The following is a 10,504-nucleotide window of genomic DNA, read 5'->3' as shown; positions in this document are numbered from 1 at the left end:
TTTACTACTATAGCAACAGAAAAAATAAACTAGATTTGTTTGGTAAGAGAGCAACAGCAAATGATCATTGTTTTACTAAAATTGTGACTGTTTGTTCAGGCCTCAATCCTGTAAGTATTCTTGTTAGGTTTAAGTTTCATTCAGATCAGCAGGATATATACTATAGTTCACAGCGCTTTGGCAGGTGGGAGCCTGAGAAGTTCCTGCCATTGGCTGCTCATAGCTCTCTCTCACATCTGTGCCACGCTTTGCCAGCTTTGTATACCAGCTCCACTAGCACAGTAGATGAAGGCAATGAACTATAGTACAGAGGACAAAAGAAATTATGAAATGCCTTATACCTCTCACCTACTTTTTAAATTTCATAAGTTAATATGGAAGATGCACTATTATTCATGTCTGAGAATGTAACAGCCCAGTTGCTTATATGGTTATTCAGTAAGAAATTTACCTCAAGAGTTTTTTTTCTGTTTGCCCCCTTGACTCCATGAAAAAACAGCAAACAATGCAATAGCTGTCAGCTTCAGTAGCAACTTTCACCCATTAGTAGCCTTATCTCATTTATTGTCCATCATCTTTTTTGCACTGTATCTTCCCCCTTTCTGTTTGCCACTTATCTTGAACATTAGTGATGCTTTAATTCAAAGAACTTAGATTACAATTGACATAGTGGTGTTTCTGGATTTCAGTCTGAACTTGTAGAATCTATGTATAATTTCAGCATAAGTGCACAGTCACTAGTTATGTGGAGGAGAGGGCTTGTCTGTAAAGAAGTGCTATGAGGAACCTGCTGTGTTGCAGGCTACATGGCACAGAACCAGATGCAGCATCTGGCTGAGAGGAAGAGGAGTGCCTCTTGCTGTGCATGTGGCCTAGCTCAGAACCCAGAATGGCTGCTGTCATCTACCAAAACAACCCACAAAATGTGGGAAAGGAGCTTTCCAAAACTGGGAGCTTTTCCTTGCTACTGCCAAGTTTGAATCACCCTGACTTATCCTGTGTGGTAGATTACATTGCGATGATTACAAAGCTGAGCGCTGCTGGGTGGAGATTGTAGCCTGAGTCCTGATAACAGGGTAGCTGCACTAGTGTGGCACTGTACCATCTCCAGTCAACATTGCATCTCATCACTGTGTTCATGTTGCTGTACTGGTTCTGGATCTGGCTAGGCTGGGTTTTAGACAGAGTGCCCCATTATGTAGACGTAGCATGAACCAAAGCATCCATATAGAGAATTAGTGTGGCGTAGCTAATTTGTTGAAAATTCACATTCTAGTTTACTCCATGCCAATTTCCCTAGTGCACCTTCTTACGTTCCAAGCAGCTTTTCTGTTTGCCTTTTCCTGTGACCCTAACTCTTCTCCAAGACGATTTATAGTTCCTGACCCATTAATGAGGAAGCTGACACCAGCATTTTAACGAAATAAATAGTTTTTCTTACAATAAAAGTCTGTCTGAAGCACATCTTTACTGTAGAAGGAAAGACTGGAAAAAGAACTGAAAAAAAAMCTATATTTTTCATTTTTAAGTAACTTCTTTTCTGCGCTTCTACTGAAGAGAAATGCAGTGACACTTGGAAAACACATGTATCCCATGCAGATGCACTATTGTAAGAATTGTTTGCTTTGTGTTTTGGAAAAATGCACTAACACATGTAATATAGTGCCTAATTTGTACAACATGGCAGAAATGGGCTGAAGGTGCTTTATAAAGCTTCGTGGTTGTTCTCTATAGTATTTTAATTTGAAAAATACTTACTGGCATATATTTCTTCTTCAGAAGCATCTTCTGTGGTGACCTTTAGTGAGGCTGATTTAACAATACTCGCAGAGGCAATAGCATTTGAATCCTTCTAAACAGTGCTGGACTTCTAAACCCTACACTGGGGAGGTCACTTCTCCACTTTCCCTTTCTTTTGAAAATCATTTTCAGTAGATTTAAGTGGATCTTGGGTCTATTAAAACCAGTGATTTTGCTTTCATCCAGTTGTCTTTAGAAATGTTGCTCCATATACCTTAACTCAGCATCCGGAGTTCTTGCTGCTCAGAACTGGTCCTTCATAGTCTATGAGATATATTTGAAGAATTTCTCCTCATCATTCTCTGTTTCAGGCCCTGAAGACTCACTAGATTTTCTTGAGTATAACAATTAGTCTAGGAGTTAAAATTGTATGCATTCTCATGGTCATTCTTTGTAAGAAATTTTGGAAAGATATTTAGGGTGTGACCTTATATGAGCCAGTGAAAACTGCCTGTGGACTACTACTAAGGTGTCAGAGATACTGGTATTTTGTCTGTAAATGTTTATACAGGCAACTAAAGAAAGTGAGGCAATGTCTGTAACAGTCCAGCTTGCTTTGCTTTCACAGTCCTATTTAGAACAGTGAATATTCTGAGCCAATGTAATTGTTCCAATGCAAAAGTGTCATAATTTTCAAAGAGGAAAATTGCATGTGTGTTCACAGAGTGGTCTGGGAAAAAAACAGCAACTATCTCCTCAGTAGGTCTAGTTCAATGAAACATATAAGCTGCAAAATTCTTACATTCTCCAGTCTTTTAAAATGACAGATCTGTTCATACTCTTCAGGATCAGCAGAGTAACTGTGCTGGACAACATAGTCCAGTGTTCTGTTCTGACATCAGCTAGCACCAGCTTTAAAATCAGGTAGGAAAGCTTTATAATTTATCATTCTCATTATTTGTAAAGAGAAGAGCATTTCTTTCTCCTAGCAACTGCCAATTAATGTTTGAATTGCCTAAAAGCATGTTTATCATTTGTACATTTTATAGTCATTAGTATTATAATTTTCTATATTAATGTCTAATTTTGACACCTAATTTAGGCCCCTGAAATACCATGTCTCAGTGAGTTTTGTTGTGTAATTGTACAGTGTTCAAAAAGTAATAATCCTTGTATCAATTTTAAAATGTGTTGGCTTAATTCCGTTGTAATTTGCCTGCTTAAGTGGTTTTGTGGCAGTCACCTTCCATATGAAATACTTACCACAAACACCTAATGGAGCTGACAAATTACACTTGATTGAGCTGGAAGAGCATCAGAGTATCCTATACTGCACAGCAAGACTCTGTTCCTTATAGAAATATATTATTGCTGAATACTGAATCATAGGTAGGAAGTTACTTACTATTATTAAAATGCTGCACTTTGTGTTACCAATGTAGTTTTTGTAATATTTTTTTCATTGCCAAAACTGCTGTGTCACAGTTTGTTTGTGGGAGTGTGTCTAGGAAACACTAGGAATACCCCACAGAACATATATATACTATTAGCTGCTTGTAGGGAAGAGTTTCTATAGGATGTATTTAGCTACTCTTTGCTGTTTGCTTTACATTTCCATTGGCAGAAATGTAGCATGACTTCTTACAAATTAAGTTAGCATTCATATTTAATAATTATCATTAAATGATTACCATTAATATAGTTTAAATTAATGACAGAGAGTAACATTAATGATCTGTTAGGTTTCTGTAAGGACCAGATTTTCTGTTATTTGGGTACCAAAGCTCCACCTGAGCTAGAAGAAGGACGAGGAAAATCTGCATAGCGTTTTTAGTCATCGAGAGGAAGCAAAAACACAAGAAATCAGTCAAATGGTTATAGATCTAGGTTAACCTTTTGGAAGTCAGTGAAGTCCTTCTGTTTTCCATAGTTAGTTGTCAGAGAGGTTCAAGATCTTCCTGTACAATAACGAAAATGATTATTACTTGTTGTAAGTATGAGTACGTTATTACAAACCTCCATTTTTAAATAGGTTTAAGAACATTAGACCATTAGATTACAGTAGACAGTGTTTTCATTGTTTGACCTGTGGTTCCCTTTATTATATCCAGCCTGCTATGTTAAAATTATATCCAGCCTGTGTTAAAATTGTGTTGCATTTCTATAGAATATTTTCATATTGGCATTTTTTGTTCCTTAATCAATTTAAAGCAAAGGCAGCTACTCATTGAAATTACATCATTTTTTCCTATTTTGGTGAAAATAGTTTGGATTCTAAAGGCATTACGAGAAGGTGCCTGTTTCCCATTCAGATCCAGATTGTTGCTTATACCTAGTCTGGGAAGAGAGGAGGAGGAAGAGAACCAAAACCATTATCAGAATGGGACCTAAACCAGGCCCCACGTCCGAAGACCCCCAGATGTTAAGAAAGAACTAGGTCATATGCTGAAGCTAGCTTTTATTAACCAACTGATATTTCTGTCTTCATGTGACATGAATTTATGACATATACCAAAACTTACGGGAGAAAGTGTTAAACATGTTCTGTGGATTGAAAATATTTAATTCTCTGGAGCAATCCAGTGCCTTTCAGCATTACAGAATTGATTCCAGCTAGCCAGCTTCACTCACGTTTAGTGAAATTAGGAGATGAATAATCATTAACAAACAGTAAAAGAGACTTTAGGGATGTACTTAAAAAACGTGGTGCCATTTGTCCAGATTCTCTCCTCTGCAATTTTGAATAAAATTGAGAGGTCTGAAAAKAAATGATTATGAAAAGTTAGTTCTTTGGCTGGTTCTGAGCCAGTGTGACCTTGCCACCTTGCAACAGCCTCATGCAGCCACGGGGACTGCAGGAATCCATGTATTATGGTTGGGGAGCAATCTCATGAGGGGTTACAAGGTGAGGGGAGATGGTGGGGAAAGGTAAGCTGTACATATGCTTACGGTAAAATACCTGTATTCAGAAAAATCTCCAGCTGGGGCTAGTTTCTGTTTTTTCTTGGTGAGAAGGAAGCTAAATTTTTTTTTTTAAGAGTGAGAAAATACAAGTGAGCGTAATTGTGTACTAGGTAGTTATTTGGGTTAATACAAATGGTATACTGAAAGGATTTGAATTTTATGAGGCTTTCAGGTACTTACATGATATATGTCCAGGACAGAAGTCACACATACAGTGAATCCAAGTTAATATATCTGCCCACAGATAATGTGTTTGTTTCAGATGTAAATAACTGGATCCCTAGACAGAGATGGCATTGCGTTGAATTACAACATTTTCTAGAAATGAAGTCGAACATTGTTTAGATTACTGTGAGAGTAACTGAGCATGTTTGCGTTGAAATACTTAAGAGACTGACATGAAAACCACTCTTGAGCTCATCAAAAGCCTTTATTTCCTCCTGTGGTCTCCTAATACTATGTTTTTTTGTCAGTGGAACTCCTTTTAGGCCCTGAGCAAACACAAAAGGACATAGCCTTGTAACTACTGACTTAATGTTAGTTGTATCAGGGATGAATTTGGCTCAGCACCTTATCCATATTATATACTTTATTGACTTACATTGACTCATTTATTGACTTTATTGAATCATGAAATGCAGCAGCACTCAGAGAAGTGGCTGAGAGCAGAGTGACGGGGTACTTGCTTGCTTGCTTAAAGAAAGTGAAGTTGTTTCAGACAACCCAACTCTGATTTTTAATCTAGCTCCATTAGAAGAAAGCTGATTTATTACTGTTTTTAGTGTGTTAACAAAGATTGCAAAGCCCTGGAAGCCAAGTTATAAAAAGCAGTTTTTGTCTGTAACAACTTCCTCCATTATGATAGTGGGTCTCTTTCCAGAAAGCTTTACAGGACAGATGGGTTTCACAAGATAAAAGCCTTTATTGAGAGCAGGGATATTTCAACAAAAAACACATCCTTGTTAGTACTTCAAAATTTGATCAGTCATTAAACAGATTGTCACTCCTGCTTTTTCAAGGTGTCATTTCATTGATTTAAGTGTTTGAGGCAGAAAGGACCTAAAAGAAGTTTTCAGGCTTCTTTAAAAAATGCAGAGCGTCATTACAGTATTCACATACAGATGTGAAGTCATATCCAGAATATTCTCTGCTTATTACAGCTGATTAAATTTAATTTCATAGGTTATTTTTAGTAAACCCTGTAAATTTTATTAAGAAACATTGTTTTCTTTGGGACTTAGTCAGCTCTCAAGGGAAAGAGAAAAAACACTTCAGTGTTTGTACTTTAGGCCAGTAAGGTCTCAGAATTAATGAACCCCAGGATTCAAATGGTACTGATGTTTCAAACTGTTCTTTCTTTTTGCAAGAAGCTGTCACTACTGCTGTCCCCTCTCAGAATTGCTGTCACTCAGCTCTTGAAGGGGATCCCTAGTAACTGCAACTCTGGTTGTCTGGAAGAAACCCTGAGAATGCTGTTGGCCTGCTTTAGATGTCGGTTGATGATCTAGCCTCTTATGATGCCAACTCCACTGTATGATATTATAACCTATTGACTAACATATGTATCATTGAAATAGATTACAATTGTAATTATTACTTCTAAAAATTTGTGGTCAGACTGTTATACTACTGAATTTGCTTTCATGGAGTGGTTTTTAAGAGGGAGATTTCACAGAAATTCACTTAAAGGGACAACATCTTGTCTCACAGCCAGGATGTGCCTGAGGCTTACCTGGCTAAGAGGACAACAAAGAGAGAGGGATGGATATTTCCTGCTTACATTGAGAGAGCACAGCCCTTTTGCTTTACCCCAGTTTCAAGCGTTGTTGCTTACACTGTGAACACAGATCTCCAAATTTGCACACGTAAGCATATAGAGTGTTCATGCACCAGAATGCCTTTTTTGTTACTCAGTTGCAGAATTTGTGCAGACCTTATAATAGCTAATATTTGAAAGGGGTTTTAGAAATAGATTATGAATGCAAGGTTTGTGGAGTGGATGGTAACGGAAGGAAGAAGGGAAGACCACTTAAAGCAGTGCACACCATACTGACCTCTAATTGAAGAAAGAGGGGCATTACTAGCTTGTTGTATGCTACAGTGAGTGGAATTTAAATACCTTGATGCACTTTAATTTTAGGCCAAATTAAAACAATATTTTGGGCTATATATATATGTGCCATATATGTATTTGATAATATTTTATATTATCAGATGAAGTTATTATGGCAATTACTTGGGTATTTGCTGGTGAATAATTTAGATAAAAAGATAGAAAACAGTAATCACATTTCATAGTGGAAATGTAGAAAGACTCACTTGAGTCTTGAAAGAGGATCTCCCTTTTGCATTCTCCACGCTGGAATGACCATAAACAACCAGGATCACTGGACCTTGGTTGGGGATGTGAACTGTTTTGGTTCCTGTGCAGCATGAAGCATTAGAAAATGTCAACTGCAAGATAACCTGTTACACGCCAAGTAAGATAATGGTATCTTGCTGTACATTGACAATTTACCGCAGCACTGATTATCAATGCCAGTGAAATCCTCCTACTTGCAAGAAAACAGTTTTTAAGGATTATCAATGCAGGACTGTTAATATCTGACAATTTCTTTTTATAAGAAAGTTACTGATTAAATGATTTTAGCATTCTGCCATTCTTGTCAAGTTCTTCAGGTTGCATAGCAAGTTATTGGCAAGTGAATGGAGGATTTATCCTGCATCTGAATTTCAATATGTTGATTCTTTAATGTGAATCAATCACTGAATGTGTCAGCTCAGCATGAGGCAAAATGGATTTGTTAGCAAGCAGTGAGTATCATGTGTAAATATGTTTATAAATACTTATTCCTTTCGATTCAAATTAGATGTAGTCTTTGTTATGTAATTGACAGCAGATCTTGAATGGTTTTTAAACTGGTGGTGATGTGGAGATATGAAACTGGGTTGTGGCGTATATTACTTTCACAATAAATTAAGACTTCAAACTTAATACAATACATTTCTTCTGACATGGCAAAAGAAATAAAAAAAATGGAATGAAGAACAGATCAGTGCTCAAATTCCAGGCGCATGTGATAGTCAAGTTAATAGCTCGAGCTATTATTTCTTATGACATAGGAAAAAAGTAAAACTTGGATTCTGTATTTCTGATATCAGGATAGGTGCAAATATTACCATGTCGCCCCAGACAAGGAAATTAGAGGAAGGAGATTACTTCCCTCTTGGAGGTTTCTACCCAAATTGTTCATTTTGAGAAAATCTCTGAAATCACTGTTAGTACCCCAGAATGTGTACAGAACTTGTGAGAATCAGTAAGAGACCAGGGCCAAGTCTGTGCGCCCAGTGCCTCTACGGCTTTTTTCCAATAAGATTATGAATTTTTATATGGATTTCCTTAATGCCAAGTTGTTTTGAGGATCTGCTATAGAGATGAGTGAGACAGTTGACTGCACTTTTTTGTGCATCTCAGAATTGTAGAGGTGCGCAAGAAGGTTTAGGAGCAATGCATTTCATCCCAGCCCATCTGTTCCCTATTGACAGATCCTCATAGACAGGAAGTGTCCTCTGAGGGATATGTGACAATAAATAGTATTGCCTCTTAGTTCCTTTGACATACAGGTGGTAGGAATGCAGCTCATCCAATTATTAGAGATACATAAATTAGTATTATACAGAAAGTACTGTAATGAAATAGCCAATCGATTTACATTTCAATAAATTAACGCAGGTTAAATTTTTTACCGTGATTCATATGTCAAAATCTTCACTTGCATGTCATTTTTTAGGTATTTGTGTAGTTTCTATCACTATAGTGTCTGAATAATATATAAATGTTAGTGATGTAAATTCCTGTTATATTAAGATCTTTCCCGTAGTAAATATAATTTATGTGCTGTTTAAGGGTATTTTATACTGCCATAACAAGGACAAAGGAGTCACAGTACAAGAACAAATCAAGATCTAGTTAATTAGTCTATGTACTAATCCTACAATTGGGGAAAGGAGACTAAGAAATTAACAAATTCACTTCATGGAAAATTAGTGTTATGTAAGTACAAGGTTATGGGCTGTGCTGTACAAACTTACTTTGTGGACAGTCAAAGGGTATTTTCATGCTATAGTGCAAAACTGTATAGAGTATCTAAAACTACCCCTAAATTAAATTGGGGTACATTTAAGAAGCAGGATAGGTAGGTCTAGATGGAGGACATATGCTGCTTCTGATAGTGAAACTTGTTTCATTTATTTTTGTGTAGCACTGTGTTGTGGAGTGTGAATACACCTTTGGCTTTTATTAGGACTGTCTTTGTTCAAAGTAACTTAATCCATATCCAAAATGGGATATGCTGCCTTTGCTTTCTGTGTAGTAAGAATGTTTACACAGGGAATTAGTTCACAGTGGGTACTGTGCTATAAATTCAGACTAATTTTACTGTGTGTTTACTTCCTTGTGTAGACAAACCCTGAGTATGTCACATAGGAAATCTGTGGAGTTACTTTAGATTTATGCTGGTGTAACAGAACAAATGAGGGAAATCTGATGACTGCTTCTGTCACAAGCAGACTAATTAAATACTGATAAGTAACAGCTCCAACAGGAGCTAATCTTGGGAAGCACTGGTGGAAAGACTTTGTTAAAGAAGAATGTTTTAAAGAGGTTTGAAAGGGCAGAAAGAATTACTACATGTCTTATTTCAAGTTTAAATAATGCATGGATAGCGCATTAAAAGCCTACACTGCTTGTAATGCTGAAATCCCATCCACTGGTCTCTCTTTTCCCATTTTGAAATTTAGACTAATCAATTTCARTTTAGACTTTAGGGGAAAGAGATCAATGTAAGTACTGCTCCAAGAAGGAAGTATCTCCACTCTGTGCTCAGCTTGTAGTATACTAACTATCCTTAGCTTGTGACCTTCCAGTTCCACCTCTTAAATATTGAAAAAAAACCCACATGTAATATTATAAGAACTGAGAAATGAGACCATATAAACATATTAAAAGGCAACAATGAAATTTTAAAACTCTTCATAACAAATGAAACCCTAGCGTGGACTTCTGACTCTCCACCAGTGTAGTAACTGTCATCAAACATTCCAGTACAATCAGATTGTATTTTCCAAGAAGAGGAATGCCATAATGTTCAGCCATTTTAGTTTTTTAAACTGTCTATATATAGCTTCCAAACACTGTTTAGGGGGTTGGGCAAAGTTAGACAAAGCAATTCAAAACCAGATCCATTAGCAAAAATGGAATTAGACTTGCTGCTAAAAGAAGAGGAAAAATGAAAAATATTGACAGACTGAACAGACTGAGGCTTTCTTTAATTTAGGTATTGTAGTTTCTGTCACATATTTTCTGAATAGATTTCACTGGATAGAGTTGACTTTTTCTGGCCTTGCATTTCCCTTTCTTAGTCTTATGTGCCTTTTTGTACAATGTATTAGATGCATTAAATAATTATATTCCAGCCTCTAATCAGTATTTGTTAGCTTCCAGGAGTCAGATCTTATTGCTAGGCAACCAAACAAAACCCTCCATATTTGTATTAAGCATTTTGATGTATCCATGCCTGACCCTATACTTATCTATATATAATCTACAAATTCACCTAAATACAGATGTAAACTCCAAATATAAACGTACTGCATATATTATGCATATTCAGTTTATCTTGAAACTGAGTTGTCAACAGTCAAAACAGCTTGGAAACAAGCACTGATTGTTCCCTCCTCCCTTTTTAGAAGTATTTCTGTCACATATAACTAGCTTTAAGGACAACCTCGCTGCTGAGAA

The sequence above is a fragment of the Apteryx rowi genome, unplaced genomic scaffold, assembly GCF_003343035.1.
Source record: "Apteryx rowi isolate R43461 unplaced genomic scaffold, aptRow1 scaffold_58, whole genome shotgun sequence".
Taxonomy (NCBI): Eukaryota; Metazoa; Chordata; class Aves; order Apterygiformes; family Apterygidae; genus Apteryx; species Apteryx rowi.
This window is presented reverse-complemented; position numbering follows the sequence as displayed.